At 47.9% G+C, this 9,973-nt stretch overlaps 1 protein-coding gene across 2 annotated transcripts in view; it reads left to right on the top strand.

Annotated features, from left to right (window-relative positions):
- Nucleotides 1-3,637: 3,637 nt before the first annotated feature.
- Nucleotides 3,638-9,973, top strand: part of LOC149341341 (uncharacterized) — a 108,824-nt gene continuing 102,488 nt past the window's right edge. For both annotated transcript variants that reach the window (XM_089543397.1, XM_089543396.1), the window contains exon 1: nt 3,638-3,918. The gene's annotated coding sequence lies outside the window, so the exon portion shown is untranslated. The remainder of the gene's footprint in view (nt 3,919-9,973) is intronic.

Genomic DNA, 9,973 nt, shown 5'->3' with positions numbered 1-9,973 from the left:
TGATCTAACCGAGTTCGATATAGTCGGGCTCAACTGTAGGTGTAAATCTGTAAAAAAATGACCCCAGCCTGAGCCCCCTCTGGTCCGCAGCCCTTAAAGGTGCGGTGCTCTGAAACATCTTCTGGGCAGAGTACGTACACTCGCTCAATAACTTTATTCTCTCATCATGAACACCTCAGCCAGCAATACACTTCTACACGCAGAGAGAACCTACAATCGCGCGCGGAAATTGGCGAGCCTTTCCGGCGACCTTTTCATGCTTGCACCCTTCTCCATCGCCCGCATCTGCGTAATTCTGTTGAGAGATGGCTATTGGTTGCATTGTTTAGGACCTCACACAGCTACCACGGCTTCGGCCAGTCAACCGCTCTGACAGGTCAGGAAGTTTCATTTCCCCTGGGAATTCCCGCACATGTCGGCAGCCGGCGGTCAAGCGCCAATCTTTTAGCGTGTGAAAAGTGACGAGAGGAAAGGGAAAGGCGCGAAGACGCTGAAATTCAAATTTTGACTAACTCGGCTTCTTTAAAACACACAAAAAAAATTCTTGCTGGAGGATGTTCTTCAAGTAGCATCCTTTAACAAGCCTGGAATACTGCACCTTTATTAACCCCTTTCAGGGCCCCTTTAATGACAACAGTGTGAATTTCATGTTGAGTCTTCACAAAAGAGGAAATCACCATCCTCAAGATTCAACAAAACAGTATTGCCGAAACGTCACTTTGATGTGACTCGGAGCACTGTAATGTTTTAAGCCTTGCTTCTTTTTTTGACCTTTCTAAATTAATTTACCCTTATAGGGCAATATTTCTTCTATTTAATCCACTGGCTGGGGTGGATTTAAGATGCCCATTCAGATTGTTTAGGCACATCTGTAAATAATTAATTTTTTTTATTGTGTTGAAAGTTGTGGTCAAGTTGGACATAGATGTGTGCGTATCTTTAGTAAAATGGTTGTTAGGTGAAAAACGAGGATACTAGCTTGTACAAATGGCCATAAAAGTTTTTAGGTTTTCGGTTTCGTGATAAAGCTAAAATATTTTTGAAGATAACTGTACATTCAGAAATTGAAAGGTGAAGTCTGCATTCGCATGTGCAACTGGCTCAGTGAAATTTCTCATTGCAATTAGCATGTCTAGCTTGTGATTTTGTTTAGCTTTTTGTGGTAACCACATTCTGCAAACATTTTTGTGGCCACCTGCACATTTTTAGACAATTTTTTGCCCTGTTGTGTAATATACAGTAATATTGTGTGCATGCACTTATTAGTATTAATGCTCATTGTGCAGCCTGTTTGTTGTGATGCTTCTCTTACGTCTGTGCTCCTGGCGACTGTAGAATACTACTTGTTCAAGTTGTTTTCGAAGGTCTGATTTTTCACACCAGTTGTGGGCTTGCGAGATGAAAATTGTTAATTCTTGAAAAATGTCTGTTCCTGACATTGTTGATCATGTATTTATTTTGTTGAATGATGAGCACAAAAATAAATGCATCATCTTTGTTCCTGAATGATTTGAAATGTACCTACACTTTTGCTTTTTTTCATGGTAGCTAATAACTCTCGCCAGTTGTATAGTTGTAACCCCCGGAATCCTAAACTTATCTCCAAAGAATCCAAAAGCATCTAAAGGAGAAAATTTTATCACTTTTTTTTTTGTTAGAATTAAATGAGTGTTCTTCAATATGTACCCATTATAACAATTAGCTTGTTTTTTACTCATGTGCCATTGATAATGTCTTAATATACCTTCTTAATTATTCAGAATTTTTCAAGGTCATGTCTGCCAATAGTTTTAAAATATGGATGTGCCTAGCTGACAGTGAGTAGTGGAGCCTGCAAATAAAGCTTGATAAAATAAGAATTTAAAATATTGGACCATTGCATTTAGTGATGCAGGTTTTGTAGCTTTTGACAAATGAAAGCAGTCTTTTTATTCAAGGTTCGTTCATCTCACAAAATGTCACACAGGACTGGAAGAACGTAAAATCATCACCTACTTTTTATATCATCGGGCTTACTCAATTGAAGCAAGGTCTAGGAGACCTTGGTCACTTTAACATCATAAACACTTTGCTCAGCAACCACCACATTCTGAGGTCTAAAGACTGCCAGTAAATGGCTGCTTAACCATAAAACAAATGTTTCTGCTGGTACCCATTCACTTCCGTGTGCTTTTGCCTAGTTTACTCCTGTAAACTGACTTTGCCATAAAAGTATTGGGTACTTTGCACGAGCCACTCTGATGAGCGAAATGTTAAGAGGTTACAAACACAAGTGTATGTAAAAAAGGCAAGTCTAATGCAGTTTATGAGCAAGTACAGATTTATTGGTCATTCTTGGAGGGGGTGATTGGCTAGGCAGTCCATTTGAGCCATACTTTTTTCGTCAAAAAACTGCTGCCCCGCAACTGCTCCGGTTTGTGAGGCTCCTACATCTGCATGTTTAGTGTGCATTCAATGTGTGTTTAGCAGCACCACTACAAATGAAAAGCGCGAATTGAATGCATGCCAAATGCGCTCGATTTCAGAGTGTCATTTGAGCGGATATTTTCATCAGATTTTTCTTGCCTGGGGTGCCTGCTTAGGGAGTTCATGTTTGGAGTGAGAGGAATGAAGCACTCGTTTTCACACCGGCTGCCGGTGCATCGCGGAGAAGTGCTAGTGGTAATAAAACGGCGTGGGCCGCCTGGTGTCAAGGACTGAGTGCGATGAGAAACAAGCGCTTCTTCACATGTTCTGTAATATGGATGTATGAACAATTGTATCTGATCGAAGACGTCGCTAACAAGCCCTTAACCTGCTGCTGGCCAGTAAAAATCATTCGATTGCGTCGCGCTAGTTCCTTGGAGGGAACATCACGGTCCCCGCTAATTTAAAGGTTTTATCTGCAAACTAAACGAACCTATTTGAGACAGAAATGGTAATAGCGCTGCATCATGTCCTGTGTCAGTCTTTCTTGTGTACGTCTTATTGCAGCGCTATTACCATTTCTGTCTCAAATAATGCACCATCTAGCCCAAATTGACGTTCTTCTAAACAAACCTAGTTTCGCTCTCGACTAAGATTTGAGCTTTGGCTAGTTGGTTCATACTTAAAACATTAGAGGGCAATGCAAAAGGCGGCACAGAACACAGCAGAAACACAAACACAGGACAGTTAAGCTCGCTACAATATGTAGCGGCTACACTTTAGTTAGCCGCGGCTCAATTGCTGAACATGGGGCGGCAGTGAAGCTGGCCCTAAGCATACTTGAAGTAAACTAAATATTTCGTGCCCCTTCAATAAACTGCTGTCCAGCGTGCACATTCTGGCAAAATTGTGAAAAAAGCTTTTCTGAAGGATTCCGTTCTTTAGGAAAGAAAACTTGGGGCACGAAATTGAGCAACGATGCCACTCAAACTTGGCGCCATACTTTACGTCATGAAGCACGTGATGTACAAAACGCATAAACAAGTCGCCAGGTTTTTTTTCCCTATGAAACTGGATAAATGTTAAGTTGCAGTTTTATTGAAACAGGCTAGCGGTAAGCGCCTCTTACCATTGCGTAGTTAAAAAAAAAGATTGTATAGTGGCGCCACTTGGCGTCTAATTTGCGCGGCTTCTTATTGATTGGAGTTGTCCTCGGCAGTTGTCGTCTGGTAACGGCCTTGTGGGCGTGTGTGTATGTGTGCTGGCGCTGGCGCGTAGCACTCGTGAGTGGTGTTCATTTATACTCCCTGATTTTTCCCACACCTCGCGTAGGACTTAATAGTGCAAAAATTAATCGGCCGTGCTCACAACGCCTCAGTCTCTGTGCCAAATCAACGTGAAAAGCCTTGCATTTCGCAATGATCGAAGCTCAAGGTTGACTGCGCCAAGCATCGGACAACTCTGAAGAGCTGCAGTGAAGCTCGCCAAACTGCCAAGTGATGCACTAGTGAGGTGAGGACAGTTTTTCGTGTACTCTGGAAAGCTAGGCCGATCAGTTGAGCCGCATCAACAGCTTCATTTATTTCCATGCTTCTAGCTCGGGCTTGTTGTTGGCTCTGAACTCTCAGGTCAGCACTCGCATGTTTATTTCAGATGACGTGCTTGAAATGAATTTAGATTTGTATTTTTCACTATTGCACCAGTATGTTCCGCACGGGCTTTTTGTTTTTGGTGTTGTGTGTGGAAGTCTAAGCGTTTCCTTTTAGGTCGCGCGTCAGCTGCCGGCTTGGACGGTAGTTTCTACCCTGACTGGAAGTTATCACCAGTGTTTATATGCGCGCGTTTTGTGATTAAAGTGTTGTCTTATCTATTGTATACTTCCTCTGAAGGGGGAAAACTCTCTGAAGGGGAAAACTAAATATCGCGAATGCCCACTTCAACTTGCTTTCAGGTTTATATATGCTGCTCACATCCGTGCATGCGCAAAGCACAATAATTAACGTCCAATTGTGTACCGCTCCTCGATAATGGTTGAAGCTGTTCCAGATGACAAGTGAGCCGAGCTCTACTGCAGTGCGTTTTCTGCGTACTCCTGTAAAACAAGCCTACAACATGCACTGCTCGTATTCATCGCGGAACCGCGCGCCTTCTCTACGCGGATATCACGCCGCTAGTTGATTGTGTGCCACCACATTCGTCCAGCCATGCACGTACGCAATTCCGCTGCCCCGACAGAAGTGTGATTCAATATGACGATTTCTACCATGCGCCTATTTTTTGACACTGTTCTGCGGCTCCTTAAGACAACCTCCTCGAAGCGCGCAACCGTGCATGCGAGGGCGACTTGCTGAACGGCGTTCGTGATGCGGAAGTGGCGGACGGACTCGACCCGCCGGTCCGTTGCTTTTCTTGATTCTTTTCCACGGCTTCCCTCTGCTGGCGCGCAAAGGTCAGCCGAAACTGCACTGACTTTGTGTCTGGCCATTGGAACCGGAGTTTGAGTTTCAGGTACTAGCAGTTCACTTATTGGCTCGAGGTGTACGCTGCTGAGTGTGCTTGCTGAAAGTGTAGCAGAAGCCTGGTCTTCATTTCAGCTGCTCTTATCTCTCTTTGTGCTGTTTGGGTTAGGAACAGCGATCGTTAGAGGTTTTCTGGTTCTGAGGTGATTGACCTTTGCTTATATTATTCGCTTTTCCCAACATCCGTATGGAACTCGACCAGTATTCTGTCCGGTGACGGTGCCCTTGACCACTTGCAACTCGAAAGGAGAGACTGTTAAAGAAAGTTATATAGAACCTCGACCATCGCGCGGCAGGAAGAGGCGTAGTTTAAACATTTATTTCGTTAGCCTGTGGAGCAAACGTGGGTGGTCTTGAGTCCATGCTAGGTGGCCGGGAGCCCTTAGCGCGGAGTTGGGTATCCGGACTGGAGCTGAGCAGCACGATCTCTCACGGCTCGGAGATTCGGAGCTGTATTAAGTCCGTTAGAGGCAGCTTCTCCGTACAGGCACAAATTATGTGGTTTAGGGTGGCTGTTGCCTGGCACAGCACATTTTGGGTGAATATTGGCCAGGGTAGACGAGAGGGAAAATGAGAGGCAAATATTAGCTCTTTGGTGGTGACCAGGATCACTGCGCTTGCTGCAAGGGAATCAAGGACATATCAAAATTGGAGTGAATTGCAGATTGCTTCTCTCCAGAGCACGAATGCGGGTGCTTTGACTTGTCACTTGAATGTCAGTCAACATCGAGGAGTGCTTGGCGTTACAGCCGCGCTTTTTCTTGAGAAGTTTGGGCTGCCAAATAATTATCCCCGTCTGTACTGGCTGTCCCGCAATGACGTATACACGTCCGACGTATCGTAGAGCACTCGCGTATTGAAGACCGGGAGGCGCTGTGCCATGCTCGAAAAAGCGAGGGTCTTATGTCCAAAAACATCCTGCCCGACCCAAGGCGGTGACCCAGCTGTGTAGCCGCTAAGTGGCACCGCGTAAACAGGGTCGGCGAATAAAAATCTCTTGGGGCCCTTTCAAAAAGCACAATGCGGCTAAGGGCCCGAGGCGCGGCCTTCTACAGATGTAGCGGGTATGGTGGTCATTCCATGCGGGCGCCGGGAGAAGTGTCAAGGCCACTTTGATTATTCGGTAGTGTGCCTGTGCCCTGTTTGCACATGTTTACATCACTGCGGCCAACTTGCGTTTAATGACGGGTATTCGTCAATGGCGAGCGAAAGAAGAACGAAAGCCTGTCGGTAGAGTGAACTAGAACTATACTTCCAGTTCGCTCTACCGACATAAAGTAGCGTGGGCCTAAAAAGAATTAAAAGTAATAGTGCCCAGCCCGCACCGCCATTGAGGCACAACGCAGGCAGAACTAGTTCACTCTGCTATCGGGGACGTTTTGTCAGCGATACCGATACAGAGGCGGCTAGCTACCCCAACAAGTTCTGCCAACCCAGCAGAACCAAATTTGTGGTTCGCGCGTTCTTAGTTTCAAACGTTTCTTATGGCTCCAGGAAGCATGATACACACTCAAAGATTCATATATTCACAGTGAATAATTTATTTTAGCATTTTTAGGTGAACGATTTTCGGTTTCGGTTTTGGAACGCCGAGTTGTACTGTGACGTCACAGAGGGGGAAGATCAACTGCTTCGCTTGGTCACGTGGGCCCACAAAAGTTGTGACGCACCTACTGCTGCATCGTCTGCTTTCCCACACACGTGCTGACCAGCGCATGAAAACAAACAACTGCACGTCTAGTCCCAGCAGCTCGGATTCTGACAGATCTGATTCCAATGATTGAGGACATCGACTTTTTTTTTGTTCGCACGCTAATGTCACCTTCGCGGGTTCGCGTGAGGATGCCAAACACTTTGCAAAATGCCAGTAAGCATCGCTGCGCCGCTCTACCCAAGCTGCGCCCACAACCGGTGTCACACTTCGCTGCCGTACCTGAGCGCTGCTTGGGATGGTGTACAAATAACACAAGAAAAGACAAGATCGCCTTGCTATCAGAACTGCCAGCTATACTCGAGCAGCGACAAAGCATGTCTGCTTATGTTGGGAGCTTTCGGCAACGGCACCGCTCGCGGGCGCTCCGGGCGACGAGCTCTGCTGCTGCCTGGCGGAAGTCGCCTGCGCTATAATAAAAGGCCTACTTTTCACAAATAGCTGTAGTGTTAACAGAATCATCTCACAATAAAATAATAGTATGCTCAATCTCCTCGACGCCTTCGGCAGCGGAACTAGCGGGCGCCAGGCGAGCCGGACCCCAACGTCGCGCCAGCGGCAGCTGCTATAGGCGCGGTTGTGAGAAATTTGCTCATATCACAGTTGTTACCGCTACTAGGAGCTCAGTATTGGTCAGCGATCCTCAAAAATGACACTTTTTTCACATTTCTTGTCCCATGGTTTATTATTTACGTCAAGAACACTCTTTAGCTCGCTTTTAAGACGTCGGCAGACGGTATCCAGGCTGACCTACCGGCCGGCAGACTCGGCGTACTTCACGTCCGCACAAGAAAATACAAAACAGCCATGCTACCAGAAATGATGCTTTCGAGATTCGAGATACGACAGCATGACTGTGCTAAAAGTGGATCTTTCGGCAGCAACACTGCCTGCGGCAACGCCGGCCGACGACCTGCGCGCTGGTCCCAGACTGCCCTAGTCGTCGCTAGGCCTAGCTGCGTTCGCATATCGACTCCGCAGCTGAGGGCGCTTCGGGACTGGCCAGCGCTCAGAAACGTGCTCCGCTCGGCACCCCTTTACTGTGAACTCGTCCCATAATAAAAGATATGTTCGATTTCCACGACGTCTTCAGCAACAGAGCTAGCAGTCGGCAGGCGAACCGCACCAGGTAGCAGCAGCACAAAACCGGCTGATGAAATTTGCTTGCATCGCAGTCATCACTTCTACCAGGAACTCGGTATTTGCCAACGATCGTCAGAAACGATGCATTTTTGATATTCATATATTCCAGGGTTTGCTATGAACGCGACCAAACAATACTATCGCGTTCTTCAGATGCCGGCGTTCGGCACAAAGACTGGCGCAGACCGCCCGGCTCCAAGGAGTGCGCCCTATGTCATCATGACGCTGCCGCTTCCCGTCGTTGTCGCCGCGAGCGCAACGAGCTGCAATCGGACGTTGTGACGCTGTTCGCAACGGCGCGCCGCAAACCGAGCGAGTGGCGGCAGCAAACGCGGCTCGCTGGTGCGTCGACTGCGCTCACGCGGCTGTGCCCCGCTCATCGTACGTCACTGTATTTTGGTATGACGTCACTAAAACAATTATTCTACACCCCTTGTGACGTCATGGTTGATGGCGCTAGCGATGGGTCTAGATCGTGAGAGTGAGCATTTAGGTAATCTTTGGAACCGAATTAAAATATTTTTTAAACGTTTGTTGCATCCAACACCTGGCTGTGAGTGCCCTTGCATACATAGGAATCCCATAGCAGGCTTTTTATAGCTTCAAAATTTGGTGTCTCCACCCCTTTAAAGGCCCCCTGCCCACCCGCGGCCAGCAGACACTCTCTACCTCACTTTGAGCGAGCCTCCTCTCCTTCCATTCCCTCCTCGAAATTTTTCTCTCCCGCTCCTCGTCGAGTAGGCTCGGCAAGGCAAAATCACCCCTTCCTTCTCCGGTGTAAGCCGGAGGCGTGGTGTCTGTGGAGTGCGTCACAGGGCGACGTCATGGCCCCGCCTTCAATAGAATTCTTTTCTTGGTTTTTGCATTTTCTCCGCACACTGAACGATCGAGAGGCGCGATCGGCTCGACCACCTAGACTTGTTAGCGAGCGCATCCTTTCATACATCTGTTTGTCATTCCCAGTTAACGAGCCACCTTTTCATTTTCTTTTAGGCCTCCCCACCGTTTCACGAGCGGAGGGGCGGAAGTCGGTTGTGTTCGAAACACACGGCGAAGCGCGGACCCGGCAACCGCCCGTTTGCTTTTCTCCATGCGTGTTTGTGTTCTGTGTGTTTGTGTCTTTTCTCCGCTCCAAAGCATATGTCATTCATTGGAGTCAAGGCGTACGCAAGATGCACGAAAGATAAGCGGTATGTGTGCGGAGCGGTAAATGGGCGAGCGAGGGAAAGGCTCTGCTGCACTACTAATTAAAACCTTGTTTTGGGGGGCTCGCATAGAAGAAAAGAAACTGAGAAGGGAGCGCGCACGCAGAGCGTCTCGTGACGGGATCACGGCGGGGGGGGGGGGGGGGGGGGGGGAGGGGGGGGCGAGTCAACTCCCTCAGTTTTACTGTTTTTTTACTTTTTATGGCTAGGGTTCAAGGCTGTCGCCGCACGCTCCCTCCGCAGTTTTTTTTTTTTGTTCCTTCATGCGGGTTTGTAGGCATGAGCCAGAACAGAAGGCGCTGCGGAAAGCGTTGTGCAGACGACGCGACGCCAAGGCTACGCCCAACCTTCTCCCGTCAGTCAGAACGATGCACCAATGGAGTGCCTTTAGCGAAAGTAGCCCCCCTTGACGTCAGCGGGGTGCAGAGTAGTGGGCCGGGCCCGTTTTTGAAGGAAGGAAAGAACGAACGGGCTTTGATTTGAATTTTCGCAGCTTTTCGGGGCGCGCATGGCTCTAGTATTTTGCAGAGGTTATCTTCGATGCCTCATCTATGCAGTGGGCTTGTTTTTCAAAAATGTCCGGACCCTGGTCAGTGGCCCTTTAAGGCAATAGCATGAGAGGTCCCATTTACAAGAAAAGTCGACGTGCTTTCATCCGTGTCACGAAAAAACAGGTGCATGGTTCACCTGTCACGGTAGGCTGATGATAGGTAACTTGCCCACCGCGGGTTGTTAGCAACCTGCCTTCCATGGCAGGTGGCAGTGAATGCAATTCTAATAAATTGAATGCAGTTATTACCACCTGCCCACCGTGGCACTGCGCATGAGCTCGTCGGTCGAGAGATAGACAGCCTCCCGGAGATCTATCTGTGCAAAAATGGCCTTCAGGGGAGCTCGGGAAGGGCTGCCTGGGCCTCACAAGCCCTACCGGTGGCTGTGCTCGAAACAGCCACCTGCCCATGCATGCAGCGGCGCATCCCTTAAGGGCT

Source organism: Amblyomma mixtum, chromosome 5, assembly GCF_055824585.1.
Source record: "Amblyomma mixtum isolate Tamu chromosome 5, ASM5582458v1, whole genome shotgun sequence".
In the NCBI taxonomy this organism is placed as follows: domain Eukaryota; kingdom Metazoa; phylum Arthropoda; class Arachnida; order Ixodida; family Ixodidae; genus Amblyomma; species Amblyomma mixtum.
This window is presented reverse-complemented; position numbering and strand designations above follow the sequence as displayed.